We start from the raw sequence: 23,150 nt of genomic DNA on the forward strand, positions 1-23,150 counted from the left end.
CCATTGACAAAGAAGAGAACACAAAATGACTTCTGCATGCTCAGACTATGGCAAATGTTATCCTCATTTTATTTTATAGTTATGAAGAGGAAATGTAGCCTTAGGCTACCACTGAAGCCCCCTCCCTCCTAACCTGGCCTCCAACTGGCCTACCATATCAGATATATTATTATTTCTGTAGACAATCTCGACTTTTTTTTTGCCAGTCATATCTCCTTATCATCCCCATCAACCTGCTGGTAATTTAGTTCAATAAACTTTTATTGAGCGTGTACCATGTAGCAGGCACTGTGCTGAGAAACACAGGGACACAAAGGTGAGGACGTTAAAGTCTCTGCTTCACTTTCCAGGGTAGAAGAAATGAGGCCGGCTCCCTATCTGATCAGGGTTTACAGTCCTCCAAAACCAAGTTGCTTGTATATTTAGACATGGTAGGCTCTTCCATGTCTGAGTCTCAGTCCCTGGGGACAGGACAGAGCCCTGGGGATCAGCTGCTTAGCTATTCTTTTGATTCTGTGTGTTCAAGATGTTTATTCCAATTACTTTCTTCTTTGTTATTTGCCTTAATTTCTCCATGTTGTAAGGTAACATACTTTTTTGGACTGTTGTGTGGATTAAATGAGCTACAATATTATTATTGTTGTTCAGTTGTTAAGTCATATATGACTCTTTGCTACCCCATGAACTGCAATATACCAAGCTTTCCTGTCTTTCACTATCTCCTGAAGCTTGCTCAAACTCATGTCCACTGAGTTGGTGATGCCATTTAACCAACTCATCCTCTGTTGCCCCCTTCTCCTGTTGCCCTCAATCTTTCCCAGCATCAGGATCTTTTCCAATGAGTCAACTCTTTGTATCAGGTGGTCAAAGTATTGGAGCTTCAGCTTATCGTAGTGGGTACAAATAGGGTTGGCTGTGCAGTACCACCATTCCTGTACTGAGAATTATCACCATTCATATTGTATTCAATGGTGTCCCTTGGAGTTGTCAAAGTATAATGTTACAAAAGTTAAAAACATGACTCACACCAAATGGAATGAATCTGAATCAAAAATCTATTCAGCTTATTAATTCATGAGATCATTAGGATGGGAAATCTGGTTCAAATGAGAATCAGGAAGGGAATTTATACAGTCACTCAGTCAAGGGGATACTGAAATGAGTTTGTTAATAAATTATAAAACTGGTTAATGACTTACAGAGCAATAAAACTATAGCCTTCTGGTTTTCTATGTCACAGAAATTGACCAGTCAGTGAACCCAGGTCTCTTGCATTGTAGGCAGATGCTTTACCGTCTGAGCCACCAGGGAAGTCAACCAAATACTAGTAAACAGCAAATTCAAACACAGGCAAATTCTCCCAGGTCACAGATGTAGCAAATATTTTAAAGGTCTAGATAGCCAGTATTTTTGGCTTTCTAGATCATCCGACCTCTACTGAAGCTACTAACTTAGATCCTCTAGTCCCCAAACTACCTTAGATAATAAACAAATGGATGTGGTTGTTCCAGTAAAATTTTATGTACACATACATATAGCTGATGTTCACAGCTTGCCAGCTGCTACCCAGATGATTAAATAGCCAGGGAAATAATGCCTAAGTGTGACACTGAGGGCACATGAAGTTATCTATTAATAATTTTGGTTCATTTTTCTCAACAGAATCAAACTGTGAATGGGGCCTCCTGAACTTGCTGCTGAAGCCCCACCCCTCGACCACCTATGTGGATTCAGCAGAGCATTTATGTTTATTCAGATGGACCACATTCTCTCCCTCCCTGTCCTCATCAGTATTGTCTGGACTATGGCTGTCTCCTGACCCAAACTCAAAATCTGAAATGGAAGTAAGTAATTCTTATCCAAGGCTGGGTGCTTTTATTTATTTGGCTGTACTGGTCTTAGTTGCATCATGTGGGATCTTTAACTGGGGCATGTGGGATCTCATTCCTCAACCAGGGATGGAACTTGGGCCCCCTGCATTGGGAGTGAGGAATCTTAGCCACTGAACCACCAGGGAAGTCCCTAGTTGCTTTCTTGAGTGAAAGAAGTATATACTCTGGGGATGATGGATGAAGTAATTTTCTGCCACCTAATCCAGAAAGCAAAGCAATTGAGGTCAGAAGAAACCTACTCACTGCCTCTCTGTGCCTCAGTTTCACTCTCCACACAGTGAGGGTAATAGTGGAATAAATAGCTGAATAAATCCCTACCTCATGGGATGGTTGTATAGTTTAAGTATGGTAATGTGAGTAAAGCATCCAGCTTAGAGCATAGTATGTGTGCTGTAAAAAGTGACTTCTCTTGCCTTTGATCCCTTTCCTAGCCTCTCCTATGGCTCCAATGCTAAATGGCTTTAGTATCAATACAGAAATTTTGCTGACACCACAGCTCTGTCTCCTCTCTGCTTGAATTCATGCCCTTTCTTCTTGACATTGATGTTTTATTTCACCATTGAGATCTAACTTTTGACTTGACTCAAACTACTTCTTGTAACTTCCTGCTTTGTACTTGAGTAACTATCCTGACTTCTCTCTTTTCTTCTGTGAGTGAGGAGGAGCAGAGAGGACCAAGCAGAGCAAGCATGTGGCTGAATGCTTTAAATAGATGATCTCTAAACCTCGTAACTATTCACTTTTAGGGACATGTTATCTATTTTTCCTTTATTTACATAAAGTCAAATTTATTGAAATGAAACTTATCAAGGCAAAATTCAAAATTTGGGGTGTGCAGTTACATAAGCTTTGACAATCACTTATGTAACTAACATAACCCTGAAATATTTCCATGTGCACCTTTGTGCTCAATCCTGTATCCTCTCCTTTGATTCTGCCCTTGTAATTTTGTCATTTAAAAAATTTCATATAAATGCAATTTTGTATCTGGCTTCTTTCACTTAGAATAATGTTTTTAATGTTCACCCACCCATGTAGGAGCAGGTAAAGTAGCTCATTTCTTTTTATTCTTGGATAGAAATCCACTGTATGGATGTATAAGTTTTTTTTTTTTAATGGAAATATAGTTGATCTACAATGTTGTGCTAATTTCAGCTGTACAGCAGTGACTCAGTTATACACATATATACATTCTTTTTAAAAATATTCTTCTCTATTATGGTTTATCCCAGGAGATTGAATATAATTCCCTGTGCTACACAGTAAGACCGTTGTTTACGCGTTCTAAATACAATAGTTTTCATCTTCCAACCTCAAACTCCTAATCTATCCCTTACATACCACCCCTCTCCCACTTTGCAATTACAAATCTGATCTCTATGAATCTGTTTCTGTTTTGTATGGTTTCATTTGTGCCATATTTTATTATTTCATTTTTTATTGAAGTAGTTTATTTACATTGTAGTGCCAAACTCTGCTGTGCAGCGAAGTGAAAGTGACTCAGTTATAAACATATATACATTCTTCTTTTAAAAAATATTCTATTATGGTTTATCCCAGGAGATTGGATATAGTTCTTTGTGCTATACAGTAGACCTTGTTGTTTATCCATTCTAAATGCAATAGTTTGTGTCTACCAACCCCAAACTCACAGTCCATTCCTCTCCTTCCCCACTTCCCCTTAATGACAAGTCTGCTCTCTATGTCCGTGATTCTATTTCATAAATAGATTCATTTGCGCCATATGTTAAATTCCACATATAAATGAAATCATATGACATTTGTCTTTTTCTTTCTGACTTATTTCACTTGATAATCTCTACTTGCATCCATGTTGCTAAAAATGGCATTATTTCATTCTTTTTTTATGGCTGTAGTATTATATGGCTGAGTATCCCATTGTAAATATACTTCAGTTCAGTTCAGTTCAGTTCAGTCGCTCAGTCGTGTCCGACTCTTTGCGACCCCATGAATCGCAGTACGCCGGGCCTCCCTGTCCATCACCATCTCCTGGATTTCACTCAGACTCACGTCCATCGAGTCTGTGATGCCATCCAGCCATCTCATCCTCAGTCATCCCCTTTTCCTTCTGCCCCCAATCCCTCCCAGCATCAGAGTCTTTTCCAATGAGTCAACTCTTCACATGAGGTGGCCAAAGTACTGGAGCTTCAGCTTTAGCATCATTCCTTCCAAAGAAATCCCAGGGTTGATCTCCTTCAGAATGGACTGGTTGGATCTCCTTGCAGTCCAAGGGACTCTCAAGAGTCTTCTCCAACACCACAGTTCAAAAGCATCAATTCTTGGGCATTCAGCCTTCTTCACAGTCCAACTCTCACATCCATACATGACCACAGGAAAAACCATAGCCTTGACTAGACGGACCTTACGTCTTCTTTATCCATTCATCTGCCGATGGATATGTTGGTTCTTTCCATGCCTTGGCTTTTGAAAATAGTGCCACTATAAACATAGGGGTGCATGTATCTTTTTAAATTATAGTTTTCTCCACATATTTGCCCAGAAGTGGATTTTCTGGATCACATGGAAACTCTATATTTTTAATTTCCTGAGGAACCTCCATACTGTTCTCCACAGGGGCTGCAGCAACTTGCATTCCCACAGTGTGGGAGGGTTTCCTTCTCTTCATACTCAAATTTTTGATGATAACCATTTTGACTTGTGTGAGGTGATTACCTCATTTAGTTTTGATTGCATTTCCCTAATAATTAGTGATGTTGAGTATCTTTTCATGTTCCTATTGGCCATCTGTATATCTTCTTTGGAGAAATGTCTGTTAAGGTCTTCTGCCAGTGTTTTGATTAGATTTTTTGTTGTTGAATTGTATAGGCTGTTTGTATATTTTGGAGATTAAGCCTTTGACAGTCGTGTCATTCTGGTCAAAAAAGGAAAAAGTAATTACTTATGTCAAATAATGCAAATGAGTCATAGGGATTGTTTTAATTAAAACCAAATTTTGTTGCAAAAGAATTATTTTAACAGGTATACAGCATGCCTATCACATTGTGGTTAACAAAAAATGTGATTGGATTAAGTAACTTCTGACTGGTTAAGAGGGTAATAGATATAGGAACAAATAATCTGGGCTTTTGTGTGGTATTTTTGATACTTTTCTATTTATTTTGCTGCTTGGTAAAAATAAAAGTCCAAATTCTTCCTGGGCTGTTTCATAACTGATAGATGAACTTGGCCTAATTGTTGATCCATAGAGAATGGCTGGAAATACCAATACCCTCAAGGTTAAATTTCCCAACTTTTGTTGTGGAAATATTGAGTCAACTAATGATCTCCTCCTGCTGTTAGCTTTGGCAGAAACTGCACCCCTTCTTCTGAAAGGAACACAAAATAATCCTCAAGGGGAACAAATACCTGTGGAAGCTCCCAAAGAACTAAACTGAGGATTGCACAACATGGAGGAGAGATTTTAAACTTCTTACTGAAAAAAGAATGAAAAAATAACCTGCAAACACAGGGATACACATCCATGATTTAAATGAATTAAGCTGAAAAAAACCCTCACATCCAGAGATCCAAAGGACTTGTTGGAAATCTTAATGTCTCTCTTCCAAGTAAACTCTAGGTAGCCTGAAGAAACTTTTATTTGAGGTCAGTCTCGTCCACCCATCCATCATCCCCGTATCCATCTAGCCGTCATCCGTCATCCATCCATCTCAATATATACTGGACATCTACTGAGAATACAAAGATGTCAAGACAGGCTGTTACCTTCAAGAAGCTTAATGGAAACACCACAGTCTGGTCTTTGTAGGTTTGTTTTATCTAATATTTATTGGGGTGGCCAAAATGTTCATTTGGATTTTTACATAAGAGGGAACAGAAAAAGCCAAATGAACTTTGTGGCCAACCCAATGCTTAGAGTTAAATATGCAACAGGCACTCTTCCCTAGTGGCTCAGTTGGTAAAGAATCTACCTGCAATGCAGGAAACCTAGGTTCAATCCCTAGATTGGGAAGATCTGTCTCATAGAGAAGAAAATGACAACCCACTCCAATATGCTTGTCTGGGAAACCCATGGACAGAGGAGACTGATGGGCTAAGGTCCATGTGGTTACAAAAAGTATGACATGATTTAGTAACTAAACCACCACCACATGTAACAGGTACTATGCTTAAACAGCAGGAAAAATATCTCATTTAGTTTTTACAACTATTTTATGAGAACACTGTATCATTTTCCTTTCAGGAAACTAAGGTATGTAAAAGTTCTATACTAGTGTGTACATATACAGTAGCTAGCAGCAGATCTAAGCCTCTAATGAAGTCCATGTGACTTTCAGGTCAGTATCATGCTTTTGTCAGGGGCTTCCCTGATAACTCAGTTGGTAAAGAATCTGTCTGTGATGCAGGAGATCTCAGTTTGATTCCTGGGTCTGGAAGATCCACTGGAGAAGGGATAGGCTATGCACTTCAGTATTCTTTGGCTTCCCTTGTGCCCAATGCGAGAGACATGGGTTCAACCCCTGGAGAAGGGAAAGGCTACCTACTCCAGTATTCTGGCCTGGGAAATTCCATGGACTGTGTATAGTCCATGGGGTCACAAAGAGTTGGACACGACTGAGTGACTTTCACATCATGCTTTTAAATTTTAGATTATGAAACTAGTTTACATAAGACACAAATTTAGACCATGACTGTTCTTGTCCTAAAGTCTGGCAAATAGTGATAGTTATATTTTTAGAATGTGAAAATTATAATCATTATGTGTTTGTATGTGTTCCTTGAAGTGTTTTGAGAGTTTATGAAGAAGTGTGCCATATAGGCAGTATTGGTGAAGAATGTGTATCTTGCACCCAAATAGCTCACTTTTGGAGAAGGCAATGGCAACCCACTCCAGTACTCTTGCCTGGAAGGTCCCATGGGCAGAGGAGCCTGGTGGGCTGCAATCCATGGGGTTGTTGGGAGTCAGACACGACTGGGCGACTTTACTTTCGCTTTTCACTTTCATGCATTGGAGAAGGAAATGGCAACCCACTCCAGTGTTCTTGCCTGGAGAATCCCAGGGACAGGGCCTGGTGGGCTGCCGTCTGTGGGGTTGCACAGAGTCGGACACAATTGAAGCGACTTAGCAGCAACAGCAGCAGCTCATTTTTAGTTGCAAAAAGCTGAGAAGTCCTCCATTTGAAAGCTATTCCATTTGGTCACCAAGGGTTTTCGGTCTTTATGCTATCAACAAGAATGTCCTATTAAGTGTCTGAAATCTTAGGAGTAGTAACAAATTTATTGAACGAGTTCTCAACCACACGGTTTGTGAGGATCCTGACCAGAGAGTGATAGTGTGATGGCACACTCAACTGGGAGTTATTACAAAGGTGTGAGCAAAGCTAAGAGGAAATGATAAGGGTTGGTTAAGTACCCTAGGCTTAGTAAGAGGGAGGTCTGTTTTCCATGTCCTCCCTTTGCTCCCCTGGAATGAGGAGGGAGGAAACCATGCCTGGATCCCTGAGAGAGTTATAGCTGCAACTCAGGCTGCAGATATGGAAAAGGACTGCCTGCCAGAAGTTGGGTGGCTTTGGGAAGAGGAGCTCAGGCAGCAAAGAAAGAATGAGAACAAATACATTCTCTTTCCTCCTGCCCTCCAGTACCCTGATGTCTCCATTGGCTAGAGGTCAAGGTTACATGGGTGAAGTAATCCAAAAGTGCTCCTTCCCGGAGCACAGAACAGGACAGGGAAGAGTGGACAGAGGATCTGGGAAGGCAGATGGAGATAGTCAGCAGGAGGGCTGAGTCAGGAGTAATTTGTCGCTAATCACATTTAAAGTAAAGCAGTTTGCAAATTACTTTCTGTTGTAAATTAAAGCAGATTCAACATTACCCCTGCAATAGTTTTCTCTTATTCACTTTCATTTAGATTTTCTTTTATGCTTCTGAGATAAAAGGGAGGACTTACAGCTCCCTAGTGGTCTGAGGATTCTGTGTAGCCCTTCTTATTCTCAGGAGGGTGTGTCTAATCTGGGAATGTCATTGCTGGGACCTATGACAGGAAAGGGTACTTGAATAGACCCCTAGTAATAGGGGAAAGGAGAATGAGGATGTGCATGCTCAGAACACTGGGAAAGAGAAAGGAGCAGAAAAAAATGGATGACAATTAAAATGCAATGGCATTGATATTTTGCCTTGAGCTGATGCCTCCCTCTCTCTCACCCAGGAAACTGGACCCAGTTGTAATGGGAAGAAAAGAGTAACATTACACTTTTTCATTTTGTGCAGAGGCTAGTCACACACACATGCCTCTCAGAGTAGATTATTAAAGTGAGTCCAAGCTGCCATTATCACAAACAGGAGGTAGAGAGAGGAGCGCTTGAGGAAGGATGTTTTTCCTTATCCCAGAGTCTGCCTGTTAGTAGAGGGCATGCTGAGTGGGGAGTGACAAAAATCTCCCTCTGGGTTCTGAGAACAAGTTTCCAGGGTATTTGAGAGAAGGAAGTCCCACAGTGCTAAAGGTATGCTCATAATTATCTATTTCCCTGTCAATAAACTGGCTTCTGTCCTTCATTTCTGGCTGGATATTAAGCATCTTCTCACGGCAATTTTGAAACTCTCTCTGCACACACATGCACACACACACAGCTAACAGGGCACTGTGCATGATGGGAAACTTGAAAACTGAACTGAGGCAGACTGCAGTGCATTAAATAAAGCAAATATATCCTTGGCAAGACTTGGAAAAAAATGCTGGATTTTTCCCAGAAATAATTTCATAATAACAGAAGTGAAAAAGAAGGAAAAAAGTAAACTAAATAAATGAAAACTTCCAAGTCCATCTCAGTCACAGGGAAAGTCCACTTAAGTTCTTCAAGAAGCTGTTACCAAAATCCTAAAATCCATGCTGAATTCCAGTGAATCTCTTTCCATCCCAAGTTGCTATTTACTGGTAACAGCATTGCTATTATCCATATTGAGCAATGGCTTATAGAAGAATAAGGGATTTAGAATCCAGTATCTGAATTCAGCAGGCTGCTTCCAGTAAGTAATCTGAAACACCAAGAAATGCCAAAAACATAATTACTAATCCAAATAACCCTTTGTATTTGCATAAATAGAAATAGAGATAAAACTCAGGTTAATAGAGATCATTTACTCTTATGTTCATATTTTTTATGTGACATGAACTGTAATGATTGCTTTTTACATTACATTGTCACTGTTATTTGAAACATTCTGAAAAGAGAGAAGATTGATTTGAAATGTAGTAGCAAGGTAGGTGTAGTCTTTCTCTGCAAATCCTTGGCTTAAAACTTGGGGAACACACAGGGAATTGTTGAAAGAATTTCACCTTATCTTTTCCTGAGGTTTTCATTCAAATGTCAGTGCTTTTATATGAAAGAGGCATAGTGTTTGGCAGGACTCAAAGGGTTTTGGAGGGAGGGCATGAAATCTTGCTGTATCTCTTGCTTGAATTAACACAGTGATCACTCCCTTGGTGGCTCAGACGGTAAAGAATCTGCCTGCAATACAGGAGACCTGGGACTGATCCCTAGGTCAGGAAATCTCCTGGAGAAGGGAATGACTGACTACCCACTCCAGTATTGCCTGGAGAATTCCATGGACAGAGGAGCCTGGAGGGCTACAGTCCACAGAGTCGCAAAGAGTCAGACGTGACTGAATGACTAACACTTTCACTACCAATTCTGGTCCACACATTTTCTCCAATTTTTCCAAGGTAGGGGTCATTTTGTCCCCTCCAGATGACTCGCAAAGTTCTTGAAAGACCCAGGAAGACTGAATTGTATTACTATTTCAAAATCCTAGGAAACACTGAAAAGGCAGTGGATCAAAGAGGTCAGGTTCTACAAAGAATGTTTGCAGAAACAAACCTGGCTCTGTACCTTTCCCACCAATGTCACCTGTCTCTAATAACTCAAGCTCAAAACTTAGGTCTGCTCTGATTTTTCCTATTTTCTTCGAAGGAACTTAGTTATGAAGTCCTTATCATTGCATTCAGCAGCTTGCAATAGAACTAACCCAGTGAAACGCGGTATAACAGGGAAGCATTACTGGTTGTCCAACTAACACTCATTCCATTTCCCTTCCCTTTTGCTGGAGAAGCCTCTCCCACTCTAGAGACTAAAAGTACCATGACTTGCTAAGGTGTAAGCATGGGACTTAGCCATGGTCTATACAGCAAGCCTGCTAGGAGGTCTCTGGAAACAGCTTTCTCCTCCTAAGGCAAAGAGACACACGACACACATTTAAGAATGGCTACATTTAGAGGAACTGACAGTACCAAGTGTTAGAGAGGATAGAGAACAACTGGACCTCTACTACAGTCCTTTTGAAGATAATCAGTTTCACATGTGGAGAAGGCAATGGCACCCCACTCCAGTACTCTTGCCTGGAAAATCCCATGGACAGAGGAGCCTGGTAGGCTGCACGCCATGGGGTCTCTAAGAGTCAGATACAACTGAGTGACTTCGCTTTCACTTTTCACTTTCATGCATTGGAGAAGGAAATGGCAACCTACTCCAGTGTTCTTGCCTGGAGAATCCCAGAGACAGGGGGAGCCTGGTGGGCTGCCGTCTATGGGATCGCACAGAGTCGGACACGACTGAAGTGACCTAGCAGCAGCAGCAGCAGCAGTTTCACATGAAATATGAATATATGTTCATCAGAAGTATTGGCCTGTAATTTTATTTACTTGCGATGTCTGTGTTTGGTTTTGGTATCAGGGTGACATTGGCCTTGTAAAATGAGTTTAAGAGTGTTCCTACCTGTTCAGAATTCTGGAAGGGTTTAGTAAGTACTGGCATTCATTCTCCATTAGATGTTTAGTAAAATTCACCAGCAAAACCACTGGTCCTGGGCTTTCTTTGCTGTAAGGTTTTTGATTATCAGTTCAGTCTCCTTACTTGTTGCCAGTGTGTTCAGATTTTCTATTTAGTGATTTAGTCTTGGTGGGTTGTATTTTGTTTTTTTTTTTCAAGGAATTTGTCTACTTCTTTTAGGTTATTTAACTTGTTGGTGTATAATCATTTATAACAGTCTTTTACAATCCTTTGTATTTCCATGGTATCAGTTGTAATGCATCCTCTTTGAGTTTTGATTTTATTTGAGTCTTCTATTTCTTAGTCTGGCTAAAGATTTCTGAATTTCATTTATCTTTTCAAATAATCAGCTCTTAGTTTCATTGGCCATTTCTATTTTTTCCTGGTCTCTATTGCATTTATTTCTGTGCTAATCTTTGTTATTTCCCTCCTTCTACTAACTTTGGTTCAGTTTATTCTTCTTTTTCTATTTTTTTAAAGTGTAAAGTTAGGTGGTTTATTTGAGATCTTTTTCCTTAATTCAGGCCTTTACTGCTGTAAATTTCCCTTTTAGAACTGTTCTGTAGCATCCCGTAAGTTTTGGGAAGTGGTGCTTTCATTTTCATTTATTTTTTGATTTTCCTTTTGATACTTGGTAGGGTTTCAATCTTAAAGTTGCTAAGACTTGTTTTGTTACCTTCGTGTGATCTATCCTGGAGAATGTTCTGTGCGCACTTGAGAAGAATGTGTATTCTGGTACTATATAGTGGAATTTTCTATACATGTTGGTTAGGTCCAAAAAATGGTTCAAGTCCAACATTCGCTATAAATTTTCAGTCTGAATGATCTACTCTTGAAAATGGGGTGTTGAAGTCCTCTACTTGTTCTTAGTCACTTAGTCATGCCTGACGCCTTGTGACCCCATGGACTGTAGCACACCAGGCTCCTCTGTCCATGGGGATTCTCCAGGCAAGAATAATAGAGTGTGTTGCCATGCCCTCCTCCAGGAGAGCTTCCCAATCCAGGGATCCAACCCAGGTCTCCCACATTGCAGGTGGATTCTTTACCATCTGAACCACCAGGGAAGCCCCAGACTACTGGAGTGGGTTGCCTAGCCCTTCTCCAGAGGCGTTTCCTGACCTAGGAATAGGAATTGAACTGGGGTATCCTGCATTGCAGAAGGATTCTTTACCAGTTGAGCTATCAGGGAAGCCTGTTGAAGTCCCCTACTCTTATTTTATTTGTATATATCTCCTCCCTCAGATCTATTAGTTTGGCTTAATATATTCAGGTACTCTGATGTTGGGTGTGTATATATTTAAGATTGTTACATCTTGATGAACTGACCCCTTTAATACAACACTGGTTTCTCATTACCATGTTTGGCTTAAAGCCTCTTTTGTCGGATATAAGTATACTTACTACTGTTTTCTTTTGGTCTCCACTTGCATGAAATACCTTTTCCCATTTCTTCATTTTGAGTCTGTGTGTATTTTCAAAGCTGAAGTGAGTCTCTTATAGGCAGCATTTAGTTGTTTCTTATTTTTTTACCCATCCGTTCACTCTGCATCTTTTGATTAGAAATGTTAATTTAGAGTAATTATTGTCAGGTAAGGACTTACTAGTGGCATCTTATGAATTTCTTTCTTGCCAAGAGTGCACTGATGCTTATACCCATTATCTAATCCTCTGACTACATGAAATAGTAGGTAGCTCTTTGCTATTGGGTTCTTTGAGCTCTTTGACGTTGGGCTTAACAATATTTTTTGGATCTGTCTCCAAAGGCAAGAAAAGCAAAAATAAAGCAAACCAGATGACATTAAACTGAAAAGCTTTTACCTAGTAGAGGAAATCATTAACAAAATGAAAAGGCAACCTACTGAATGGGAGAATACATTTGTAAATAATATATCTAAAAGAGGCTAATGTCTAAAATATATATAAAGGGCTCATGCAACTTATTATCAAAGGAAACAATTCAATTCAAAAAATGGGCAGAGGACTTGAATAAACATTTTTCCCAGAAAGACATACAGATGGCCAGACACATGAAAAGATGTTCAGTATCACTAATCATCAGAGATATGCATACCAAAACCACGATGAGGTATCACCTCACACCTGTCAGAACTGCTGTCATCAAAATGATCATAAATAACGTATTGGGGAGGATGCAGAGAAAAGGGAAACTTTGTGCAACATTGGTGGTAATGTAAACTGATAGAGTCACTATGGAAAACAGTATGGAGGTTCCATTTTAAATAAAATTAGCACTAACATATGATCTAGCGATTCCTCTTCTGGGTAGTTTCCAAATAATATGAACACACTAATTTAAAAAGTATGCACACCCTATATTCTTTGCAGGATTATTTTTAATAGCCAAGATATGGAAGCAACCCATCCATTGGTAGATAAATGGATAAAGAAGATGTGGTATGGGTGTATATATAATATATATATAGTATAATATAGATAATGTATATATCAAAAATGTTTTCAGACACTATCCCTAGAGTGGATGGGCTTCATTATTCCACCCAGTTGAACACTGTTCATTAGACAGAATTTACAGATAAGGGGCCCAAGGTTTGAAGAAGTCAATTACTAGCCCAAAGGTACTTTGCTGATAAAGGACAGTGCCAAGATATCAGCCTAGATTTGCTTATCTTTTAAACTCTTGAATTAATATTCTTTATTGCATATTCAAACTTGACTCCTCCCCTTCCCCACATACATCATTTGGACTAACATGCTGAGATCCTCCCATCAGAAGCAGGAGATGTACTGAGTCCTCATTCACCTCATTGCACAGTCACTTGTTGGGAATGCCTCTCCCCAGCTCAGCCAGCCTTTAACTCTCTGCCAATTCACATCTTGTGCTGTTCTGGATTAATGCATGGACCAGTTTAGGCAACCCTGCTAGAGAATGGGGGATCATCCTTAGAAATATTTGATGAGTAGATCCTCAGAAAAAATCTGGATTTCTTAGCAGGCTAGCCATGTGAGTCTTCAGAGTTTCTGCCATTTTATTTGTAAAGGAAAAATGTTATTTCACACCCCACTCTCCCTAAAGATACTCTCTAAAGATGAATAGTAACTCACACCAGTTACAGAATCATAAGTAGTTAGGGCTCCAGGAGCTTTAAAAACTGTCACACTGAACGATCTCAGTCTACAGATGTAAAGTTTGAGGCCCATTAAACAAAACGAGAAACTCAAAATCATACACCTTGAAACCCCAAATCCAGGGTCTTTTGTATTATATCCTTCTCTTTCTAGAGAAGACAAAACTCAGAAGTATGACACCGTTTCAGAGGTGGTTTGAATTATTGGTGAATTATACATAGAATTATATTTAATGGCTCTATTTCTGAATAATATTTTATAGATGAAATTCATTATTTTTAAAATTAGTCTTCTAAAATGACAAAATTCATTAATGGCTCTGCAGTTTCTTTTAGCATTTTCTGTGTTTTAAGCACTTATAGGCTGAATGCGCGCGCTCTCTCTCTCATTTAACTCTTACAGTGTAAAGTAGGTACAATGAACATTATATCAGCTGGGAAACAGGAACCACTTTAAGATGCTGAGCAGAAGGAATTTGACTGGGGAAATTGGTTCTATCAGAGTGGGAGAGCTAAGAAAGCAATAAGGGGGCAGGAAGTCAACTCAAGAGGTTATCAACAGCAGGAAGCTGCTGCCCTGCTGCCTTCAGGGCTGGAGGCACAATAGCAGGCGGTGTCCCTGAGTTCCAAAGTGGGGCCCTCTGAGAGGAAGGGGCCCTCTAGGAACTGATCCTGGAAGAGATACTGCTATTTCCAGAGATCTGACAGGAAGTGGAGAGACAGAAGGGGGAGAATACTTTGACATCTCTCCAGCTCCCACCATCCAGCCTTCCACCAGTGCCTCTCATTAACTGGACCTACCTAGAAGCCAGGGAGCAAGGGAGCCTGGGATATAAGATTCCCTGAAACACAGGGCAGATGAAGCTCAGAGAATGGATTTGAAGACAGACAGGCACTGACCTATACAATTATCTTTACCAACTTCTTTGGTTTTACGCCTGTCAACTGAACAGGTCCCTAACACACAGAGGCAACTGGCAGGAAGACTCTCTGAGGGGAGTGATATTCCACATTGCTGTTTCCAGTGTTTTCTCTGTCTATTCTCTTTATCCTAAAGGGAAAAGAAGATTTGAGTCAAAGCAATAGAAACAAGCTGGCGCTTATCTTTTGATGATTTAATTGAGGTGGAATCTATCAACCAACTCACCCAGGAGTCCACCAGCCAACAAGTTCAGAAGTATAGGAAACAACAGGCACTAGATTCAGGTATTTTCCAAAAGGAAACACTAACCAGTCATATGAGTGACAAGGGCATCAACAGAATCATATTGTGGACTGAGTTGTGTCTCCAGAATTTATATATCAGAACACCAGCGCCCTATGTGAGGTCATAAGTGTGAAGGCCTCATCCAATATGTCTGGTGTTTTTATAAGAGAAGGAAGAGGTGCCTGGGATGCCTGCACACAGAGAAAAGGCCATGTGAGGACATAGAAGCGGGCCTTCTGCAAGCCAAGGAGAGATGCCTCGAGAGAAACAAACCTGCCCACACCTTGGTCTTGGACTTTGAGCCTCCAGAACTGTGAGAAAATAAGCTGCTGTTGTTTAAGCCACCTGGTCTGTGGCATTTTGTTATGGCAGCTTGAGAACACTACTCCAAGGCACCAACACAATATATCAAATAAGAATCAATGCTCATTGCTGCTTTCAAAGACAGGGGCAAGAGGTCACCTGCTATGAGCTGCCTACTCCCTGAAATTATTTGCTAAGCAACCAAGTCCTTTTAAAATAAACCTTTTTTATTTTATATTGGAGAATAGCCTATTAACAGTGTTGTGACAGTTTCAAGTGGACAGCAAAAGGACTCAGCCAGACATACATAAGTATCCATTCTCCGCTAAATTCCATACCTCCCCCCATCCCCAACATTGAGAAGACTTCCCTGTACTATACAGTAGGTCCTTGTTATCCATTTTAAATACCCATCCCAAACTCCCTAACTATCCCTTTCCCCCAGTCTCCCCGCAACATCCCCCCCGCCCCACCCGCCGGAACCATAAGTTTGTTCTCTAAGTCTGTAAGTCTGATTCTGATTTGTAAATAAATTCATTTATATCATTTCTTTTTAGATTCTGCAGATAAGGGCTATCATACAATATTTCTCCTTCTTTGTCTGACTGGAATCATGTCCTTTCTATAGTCAGAGGTGACATTTAAACACACACCTGCAGGAGAAAAACAAAGAGCAATAGTTCAAATTCATATGCAGGTATAAATGATTTTCTTGAGAGCAAGCTGTAAGCAATGGGAGAAAGATGAGACACTGAGTATTGGTAAAAAGGGATTCTGAAGAGGTGTATGGTGGGGAAGGGAACTAGGGCACCGAAGGTGACATTTTCCAAATTTCAAGACTTGGTTGGCTAAAGTCCTGGTGAAAGATTTATTTCCTCTTAAAATCTGATTTTCAGAAAATATCCAATGCCATATATAGAAGCTGGAACATCTAATTTTTGGACTGTTTCTCCAGACCACTGTGCTTAGGAAATTATTAAAACTGTCTAATTTGGATGCATTTCCTTAAAGTCCTTGACTCATCAGGACCTAAGAATTCTGTGTTGGTTTAATTATGGGTGTATTGTTTCATTGAAGACGTTAAACTGAAGTTTAAATAAGCCCCAAGTGCTCAGGTATGCCATTCCAGTGAGGGATCCCGAGAGCTGCTGTGTGATTGGTTTTGGGCAAAAAATTTGAAGAAGTAAATTGATATTCTGGGATTGGCATTGCCCTTCGGTCCTCCTGGAGCCTGGGCGGCAATCTGGGACCAGCTTGGGATTAACTGTTTTCATGTTTTTTCCCAGAGTCCTGCCCAAATCCTATGAGTCATAACTGAATTCCAAAAATGTGCTCTTCCCTGGAGAATCAGACAGGGAGGCAGAGAAAGGGTCAGGGGCTATCTAGGGAAGAGAAGCTGGGTTTGCAGGTGGAGGTCATCTGAAGAGTAAACAAAGGAGAGAACAGTAGCAAGGCTTGCAGTTCTAGGGAAGAGAAATCTACGCACACAATTATCAGGCCACTTCCAGTTCCAGAAACCAATCTAGGGAAAGTCTGCGCGGCGATTTGTTAACATCTTTGGAAGCCCTGCCACTCAGAGTGGGGTCTCAGACCAGCAGCATCAGTAAATCTGGGAGCTCATCAGACATCCAGACTCACTGAATCAGAATCTACATCTTAACAAGACCCCCAGGTAATTTCCATGCCTGAGAAATTTTGAGATGCGCTTCACAAAAGCATTGCTTAGCTAGATGGATGTTTAAGGAGGATGAAAACATTCTGCCAGGGCTTGAGTCTACACTTGGGGCTTCATTTCCCTCATGAATAACAAAGCCGAGGGAAAAGGATACAGAGAACAGAAAGAGGTTTGGGCTTGTCACTGACCTCACCCTCACCCTTCACTAGCAACAGTAGACAGTACCCATTGTGGTTGTAAATTGTGTCTGGACTGCACTTGGCAAAGGTTCCCAGGGCTGCCACAGCTGCTATTGTCAGAAATATGCCACTCTGGGGCAGGCTCCATGAAGTTCCCTGTTCTCCCTTCTAACGCTGTTCGTCCGACTGCTCTGGCCTGTAAGAGGTGGGCTCCAACCCACTGCTGCAGGGCGACCATTCCTGGTTTTGGGGAACCTGAAGCCAGAGGCTAACACCGCCACATAAATACACAGGTTGCAGACTTGATGTGATCACCACTTAGAAATATGGTAACATTTTGCTATATGTTGAAGCCTTACTCACCCCCATGTAACTGTATTTGGAGATAAGATCTTTAAGGAGATAATTAAGGTTAAATGAAGCCATAAGGGTGGGGTCTTAATCTGATAGGATTGGTGGCTTTATAAGAAGAGAGAGATGGATCTCTCTACACATGTGCCCTGAGCAAAGGCAGGTGAGGACTCAGTAAGAAGGCAGCTATGTGCAAGCCAGGAATAGAGTGTTCACCAGAACCTGACCCCACTGAACCTTGATCTTGGACATCCAGCCTCCAAAATGGTAAGGAAATTAATTTCTGTTGCTTAAATCACAAAATCTATGGTATTATGTTATAGCAGTCTAAGCAGACTAAGACATATTTGTCCAAGGAGAATGGACTATTGGGAACTAGAATCTTGATAAGAAAGGGGATGTTTTTGAATTCAAAGCTTGTCTGCTGACACTGGACAGGTTGATTATCTGTCAATGATCAGCTGCTAGTTATGGCTTCCAAGGACATATCCATCTCAGTCAATTTGAGCACATATGTCCTAGGCTTCTTATTATCCTACTTGTAGTAACCCATACACCTGGGAGAAGGGAGGATATATCAACACACACCCTGGCCTCTTTAGGGTGGCCAAGCATGTCATTTGCCCAGGACTCAGGGTTGTCCTGAGACATAGGGCTTTCAGAGCTAAAACCAGGAAAGCTCTGGGCAACTGGCACAAGTGGATCACCCTAAATGGGCCAAGTTTCACCTATTGAAAGACCAAAGGTGATGTGTAGTAAGGAAATAGATAAGTTATTGAAAGGTAAGTAGAGCCTGATCTAGTTTCACCATTGTGATGTCATCTCTTAATGCCTAAATTTCTCTCCCTATGAGGTGAGGGACCTGATTACCTCTAAGGGATGTTCTAGTGCTAATATAATTTCTGATTTGTGGGTTGTTCTGTCTTGGAGAATTGGAGAGATCAAATTGTATCACTCCACAAAATAAAGGAGAGGAACAAGGCTCTGAACTTGGTGCAAGGATATACATGTATATAAGGCACGGTCTTCATGGAGCTTACTGTCTGCTGGGAGTGAGAGATGATGAATTAACAGATGCCATGAGAGCTGGGATGGAAATAAGACAGTGTTGTGGTAGGTAATGATCAGGCATCTTCTCAGAAGCAGCAATGTTGTTTCAGCTGAGATTGAAAGAGAGAGATAGGAGAATAAAGGAAAGACTAGGGAACAGTAAGGCCTTCCCTAGTGGCTTAGACAGTAAACAATCGGCCTGCAATGCAGGAGACCCAGGTTTGATCTCTGCATCAGAAAGATCTCCTGGAGGAGGGCATGGCAACCTACTCCAGTATTCTTGCCTGGAGAATCCCACAGACAGAGGAGCCTGGCAGGGTACAGTCCAGGGAGTCGCAAAGAGTCAGACACGATAAGCAACTGAGAACACAGGGAACAGTAAACACATAAGGATCTGAGATGGGAAAGAGATTACAAAATTAAAGAAACAGAAAGGGACTGCAGTATGAATAAGCCGAGTCAGAGGTAGCGGAAAGAACTGACATTGGAGAGCCAGGCAGGGCCTAGGTCCCACGGACTTATCAGCCATGACATGGAGTTTATTCAGACTTTATTCTTAGTGTCAAGAGAGATGAGCAAAGGGCCTGAAATTGTATGAGCTACACCAAATGGCTAATCTTACAGAATTATTATTCTATAATTCTGAATTACACGTATAATTACATGCAATAAGAATATAATAAAACAGGAAGCACACAACATTTCTGTTCTGTATGTCTGGTTTTAATTAATGGAAAGAGCCTTCAATGGATTGACATAAGCTCAGGATCTATACGTTTGCCTCATCACTTTGAATGTTAAAATCCATTTCAGCATGACTTTCATGGAAAATGACAAAATGAATCTGAGGCTTAAATTACCCAAACCTGGTCCTTTGGGAGCAGAAGGTTTCTTGGCACATATCTTTACAGTTAAGATCTAATTATTATTGATGCACAAATGGTTTTATTGGCTGCATCTCCAAGAAGGTAAAACACAGTTTACTTTTCCCCAATGCCAAATAGTGTTTGAATAAGCACTCAAGGAGATATTACCCCTGATGTTGGATCTTTACAGAAGCTTGAATTAATGCAAGAAGGATCAGAAATTATATCTGTTTTGGTTTAAAGTTTATCCCGCACATATTACAGAGGCATTTGAGACCACTTCAAAAATTAAATACTGCACAAAATAAAGCAATAAAGGGAAGGGAAAAGAGGGTACAAATCTCTCTATCCCTCTGAAGGAAATGACTTTACGATAGGCAAATTCATTGACTGAATTCTGTCCCTGAATTTCCTAGAAACTGAGGAAAGAAGGGGAGTGGTGAGTCATGTGATGCTTATTATCTGATAACAAGAAAATAAAAGAATCACCCTGCAGAGACAAACCTTTTGCTTTGAACCCCACCGAAAGAGGAATTTATACTGTAGATTTTTGTATAGGAGACGTTGGTTTATCTAATGGACAATGCCATCTGTAAAAATGTTAAAGGAAAGACAGAAATGTAGTTTAAGAAATGTTTCTTGGGCCTGCTATCTGCAGAAGTTAAGAGCTGTATAAATCCACAATGCCATTTTTGTAGGAAGCCGAGGTATTGTGGTCCTCGTACTTTGCTTTATGATAGGGAACATACTTTATTATAGGGAATCCACTTAAAGGACCTGGAAGAAAGAAGACATTTCCTACATCCATCAGGCCCTTTCTAGCAAATTACAGCTCCTTAAAGTGAGCTTTTGGTAGGCATTGACTTGCAGTCAATTTCAGAAAGTACAAATCTCAGAGAACGCAGAGAGTGGAGACTATTAGCCAAAATGTACTCTGAATGGCAAGTCATGAAAGAGGCTGGGTTGGCCCTCTGGGGTAGGAGGTTAAGATATGGAATTGTTGTCTTGTCCAGAGACCATCTTATTTCAGCACAGACTTGCTAGAAAAAAAGTATATATTTTTCTTGGAAAAGAGCTGTGATTATTCTCAACAATTTGAACATATTCTTTGTGTTGAGTCCAAATTTTGATCCTCTGGCCCCTGAAGAAATACGGTGTGGGCAGATGTAAAGGAGAGCGTGACTTTCTGCTAGGTGGAGCAGGGGTGGGGGGTGGGGGTTGGTGGTGGAAGCATTCCCTGGGGATATCTGCCTGATTGTACAACTCCTACCACAACTATTTAAGTCAAGCTTACATAGTAGAGCTATAGTTTTGCCTTTTTATACGTTCTTATCCATTGGCTTCTAATTTGTCTGTGCGGCTTCTTTAACTCAAGGGCTATTTCCTCTTTTCATTAGAATTTTTACTATTAAAATTAAGATGCATCAAGTATTAATTTATTTTTTCAGATTATAATCTGATATATATGTGTGTGTATATATACATATATATGTATGTATGTGCACAACAATCTTATACATTTACTTCATTAATGTTGTGCTAATTCCTGGCAAATAGATTAGCTATTTGGTTAATCAATGAATGGAGCTTAACACAAGCTTAATGCTGAGGCGCTGTCTAGTTTTACTCAGTGTAAGAAGGCCATGATGCACCTATGTGGTGAAGCTTTCTCCCCACCTCAGAAGCCTGGGCTGAGAAAGAAGACAGTCTCTCCATCTTCTAGTCTCATGGAGTGCCTAATTTCCTGGCCCTAAATTATTAACTTTTTGGTATAGTTGATCTCTGTTTCCTTCAGGGAGAAAATGCCATCTCTCCCTATTTTTCTGGTCTCGCCCTCAGGGACTCATCAGTTGGAAAATCACAGACCAGCCAGGAGTGGCTGGTTTTTCAATGTCTAGATAGCTTGGTAAAATCCTTGCAGAGTACATCATGAGACATGCCAGGCTGGATGAAGCGCAAGCTGGAATCAAGATTGCCAGGAGAAATATCAATAACCTCAGATATGCAGATGACACCACCCTTATAGTAGAAAGTTAAAGAGGAGAGTGAAAAAACTGGCTTAAAACTCAACATTCAAAAAAGGAGGATCATGGCATCTGGTCCCATCACTTCATGGCAAATAGATGAGGAAACAATAGAAATAGTGACAGACTTTATTTTCTTGGGCTCCAAAATCACTGGAGATGGTGACTGCAGCCATAAAATTAAAAAGATAAAAACCTAGGCAGCATATTAAAAAGCAGAGACATGACTTTGCTAACAAAAATCCATCTAGTCAAAGCCATGGTTTTTTCAGTAGTCACGTATGGATGTGAGAGTTGGACCATAAACAAGGCTGAGAACTGAAGAACTGATGCTTTTGAACTGTGGTGTTGGAGAAGACTCTTGAGAGTCCCTTGGACTGCAAGGAGATCAAGCCAGTCAATCCTGGAAATCAATAAATCAAGGAATTCGATCCTGAACATGCATTGGAAGGGCTGATGCTGAAGCTGAAGCTCCAATACTTTGGTCACCTGATGGGAAGAGCCGAACTCATTAGAAAAGACTCTGATGCTGGGAAAGATTGAGGGCAGGAGGAGAAGGGGATGACAGAGGATGAGATGGTTGGATGACATCACTGACTCAATGGAGATGAGTTTGAGCAAGTTCCAAGCGATGGTGAGGGACAGGGAAGCCTGGTATGCTGTAGTCCATGGGGTCACAAAAAGTCTAATATGACTGAGTGAGTGAACAAGAACAAAAAGCCACTTGGTTAAAGTTCTGTGGGTCTCTGCTGGACACCAGTAATCTGTAAGTTGATCTGAATGATCTGGTGGACCTACGCATACCATTATGCCCCAAGAACCCTAGAGAGTAAGATGGTGCCCTTAGTTCCTTCCAGCCTTGCCAGGGGCATCTATCCTGCAGCTCTGCCCTGTGCTCCTGGAGGTGACCTGACAAAGAAGAAATGTCAGCATCAGTTGCTGGGGTTGGGGGATCAGTGTCTGTAAGTCTCCTCACTCAGCTGTCTTAAGTGAAAAGGGGAAACACTTCAGCAGGGTTGAATGAGTGAATGCTGGGCTAGGTCCCCAAGGTCACATGCAAATTTCTTAGCTTCACAGTATCGAAAAGAAAAGAAAAAGGCATTTGCAGAAGTCTCTCTCAAAATGATCATTTTTCATTTCATTACTTGCTTTCCTTCCTTGGAAATGCCCTCAATGTCTTTCCAAAGCATAGATAGAGAAAAATAATTTTCTCTTCCTTTCTGATATATTATAACTGATTTTAGGGTTCTCCTAGGACTCACAGAGGTGAATTTCTTTAGATGGCTTAAAAGGAGCCTTTCAGAAAAGGCACTTATAGATGTTCCAGTGAAATCAGACACCTTTGCAACTGATTTATCAAAACCCTTGAAGGGCCATTTCAAGGCAGGTGGCAGAGGCAATAATGCTGAACAAAGGGAGTACATCTAGAGGTAGAACTGTATTGCATGTTCTATAAAAAAGAAAAGTAGGAATTCCACGAGGAACCATTTTGTTCCTTTTGGTTCTGAGCATGAACCAATACAATTTTTATAGAGCCCATTCAAAGCCAGATGGAGATAAATAAAGGCACTCACTTTTTTCAGTTTTTCATAAGGTAGAATTCTCTTCTGAATTTGAAAGTAATTATGAAGAGTGGCTTTTCTGTACCTTTAAGTAGGCACGGTCAAAAAAATTGCCTTCTATAATATCACGGTT

The sequence above is a fragment of the Ovis aries genome, chromosome 22 (assembly GCF_016772045.2).
Source record: "Ovis aries strain OAR_USU_Benz2616 breed Rambouillet chromosome 22, ARS-UI_Ramb_v3.0, whole genome shotgun sequence".
In the NCBI taxonomy this organism is placed as follows: Eukaryota; Metazoa; Chordata; class Mammalia; order Artiodactyla; family Bovidae; genus Ovis; species Ovis aries.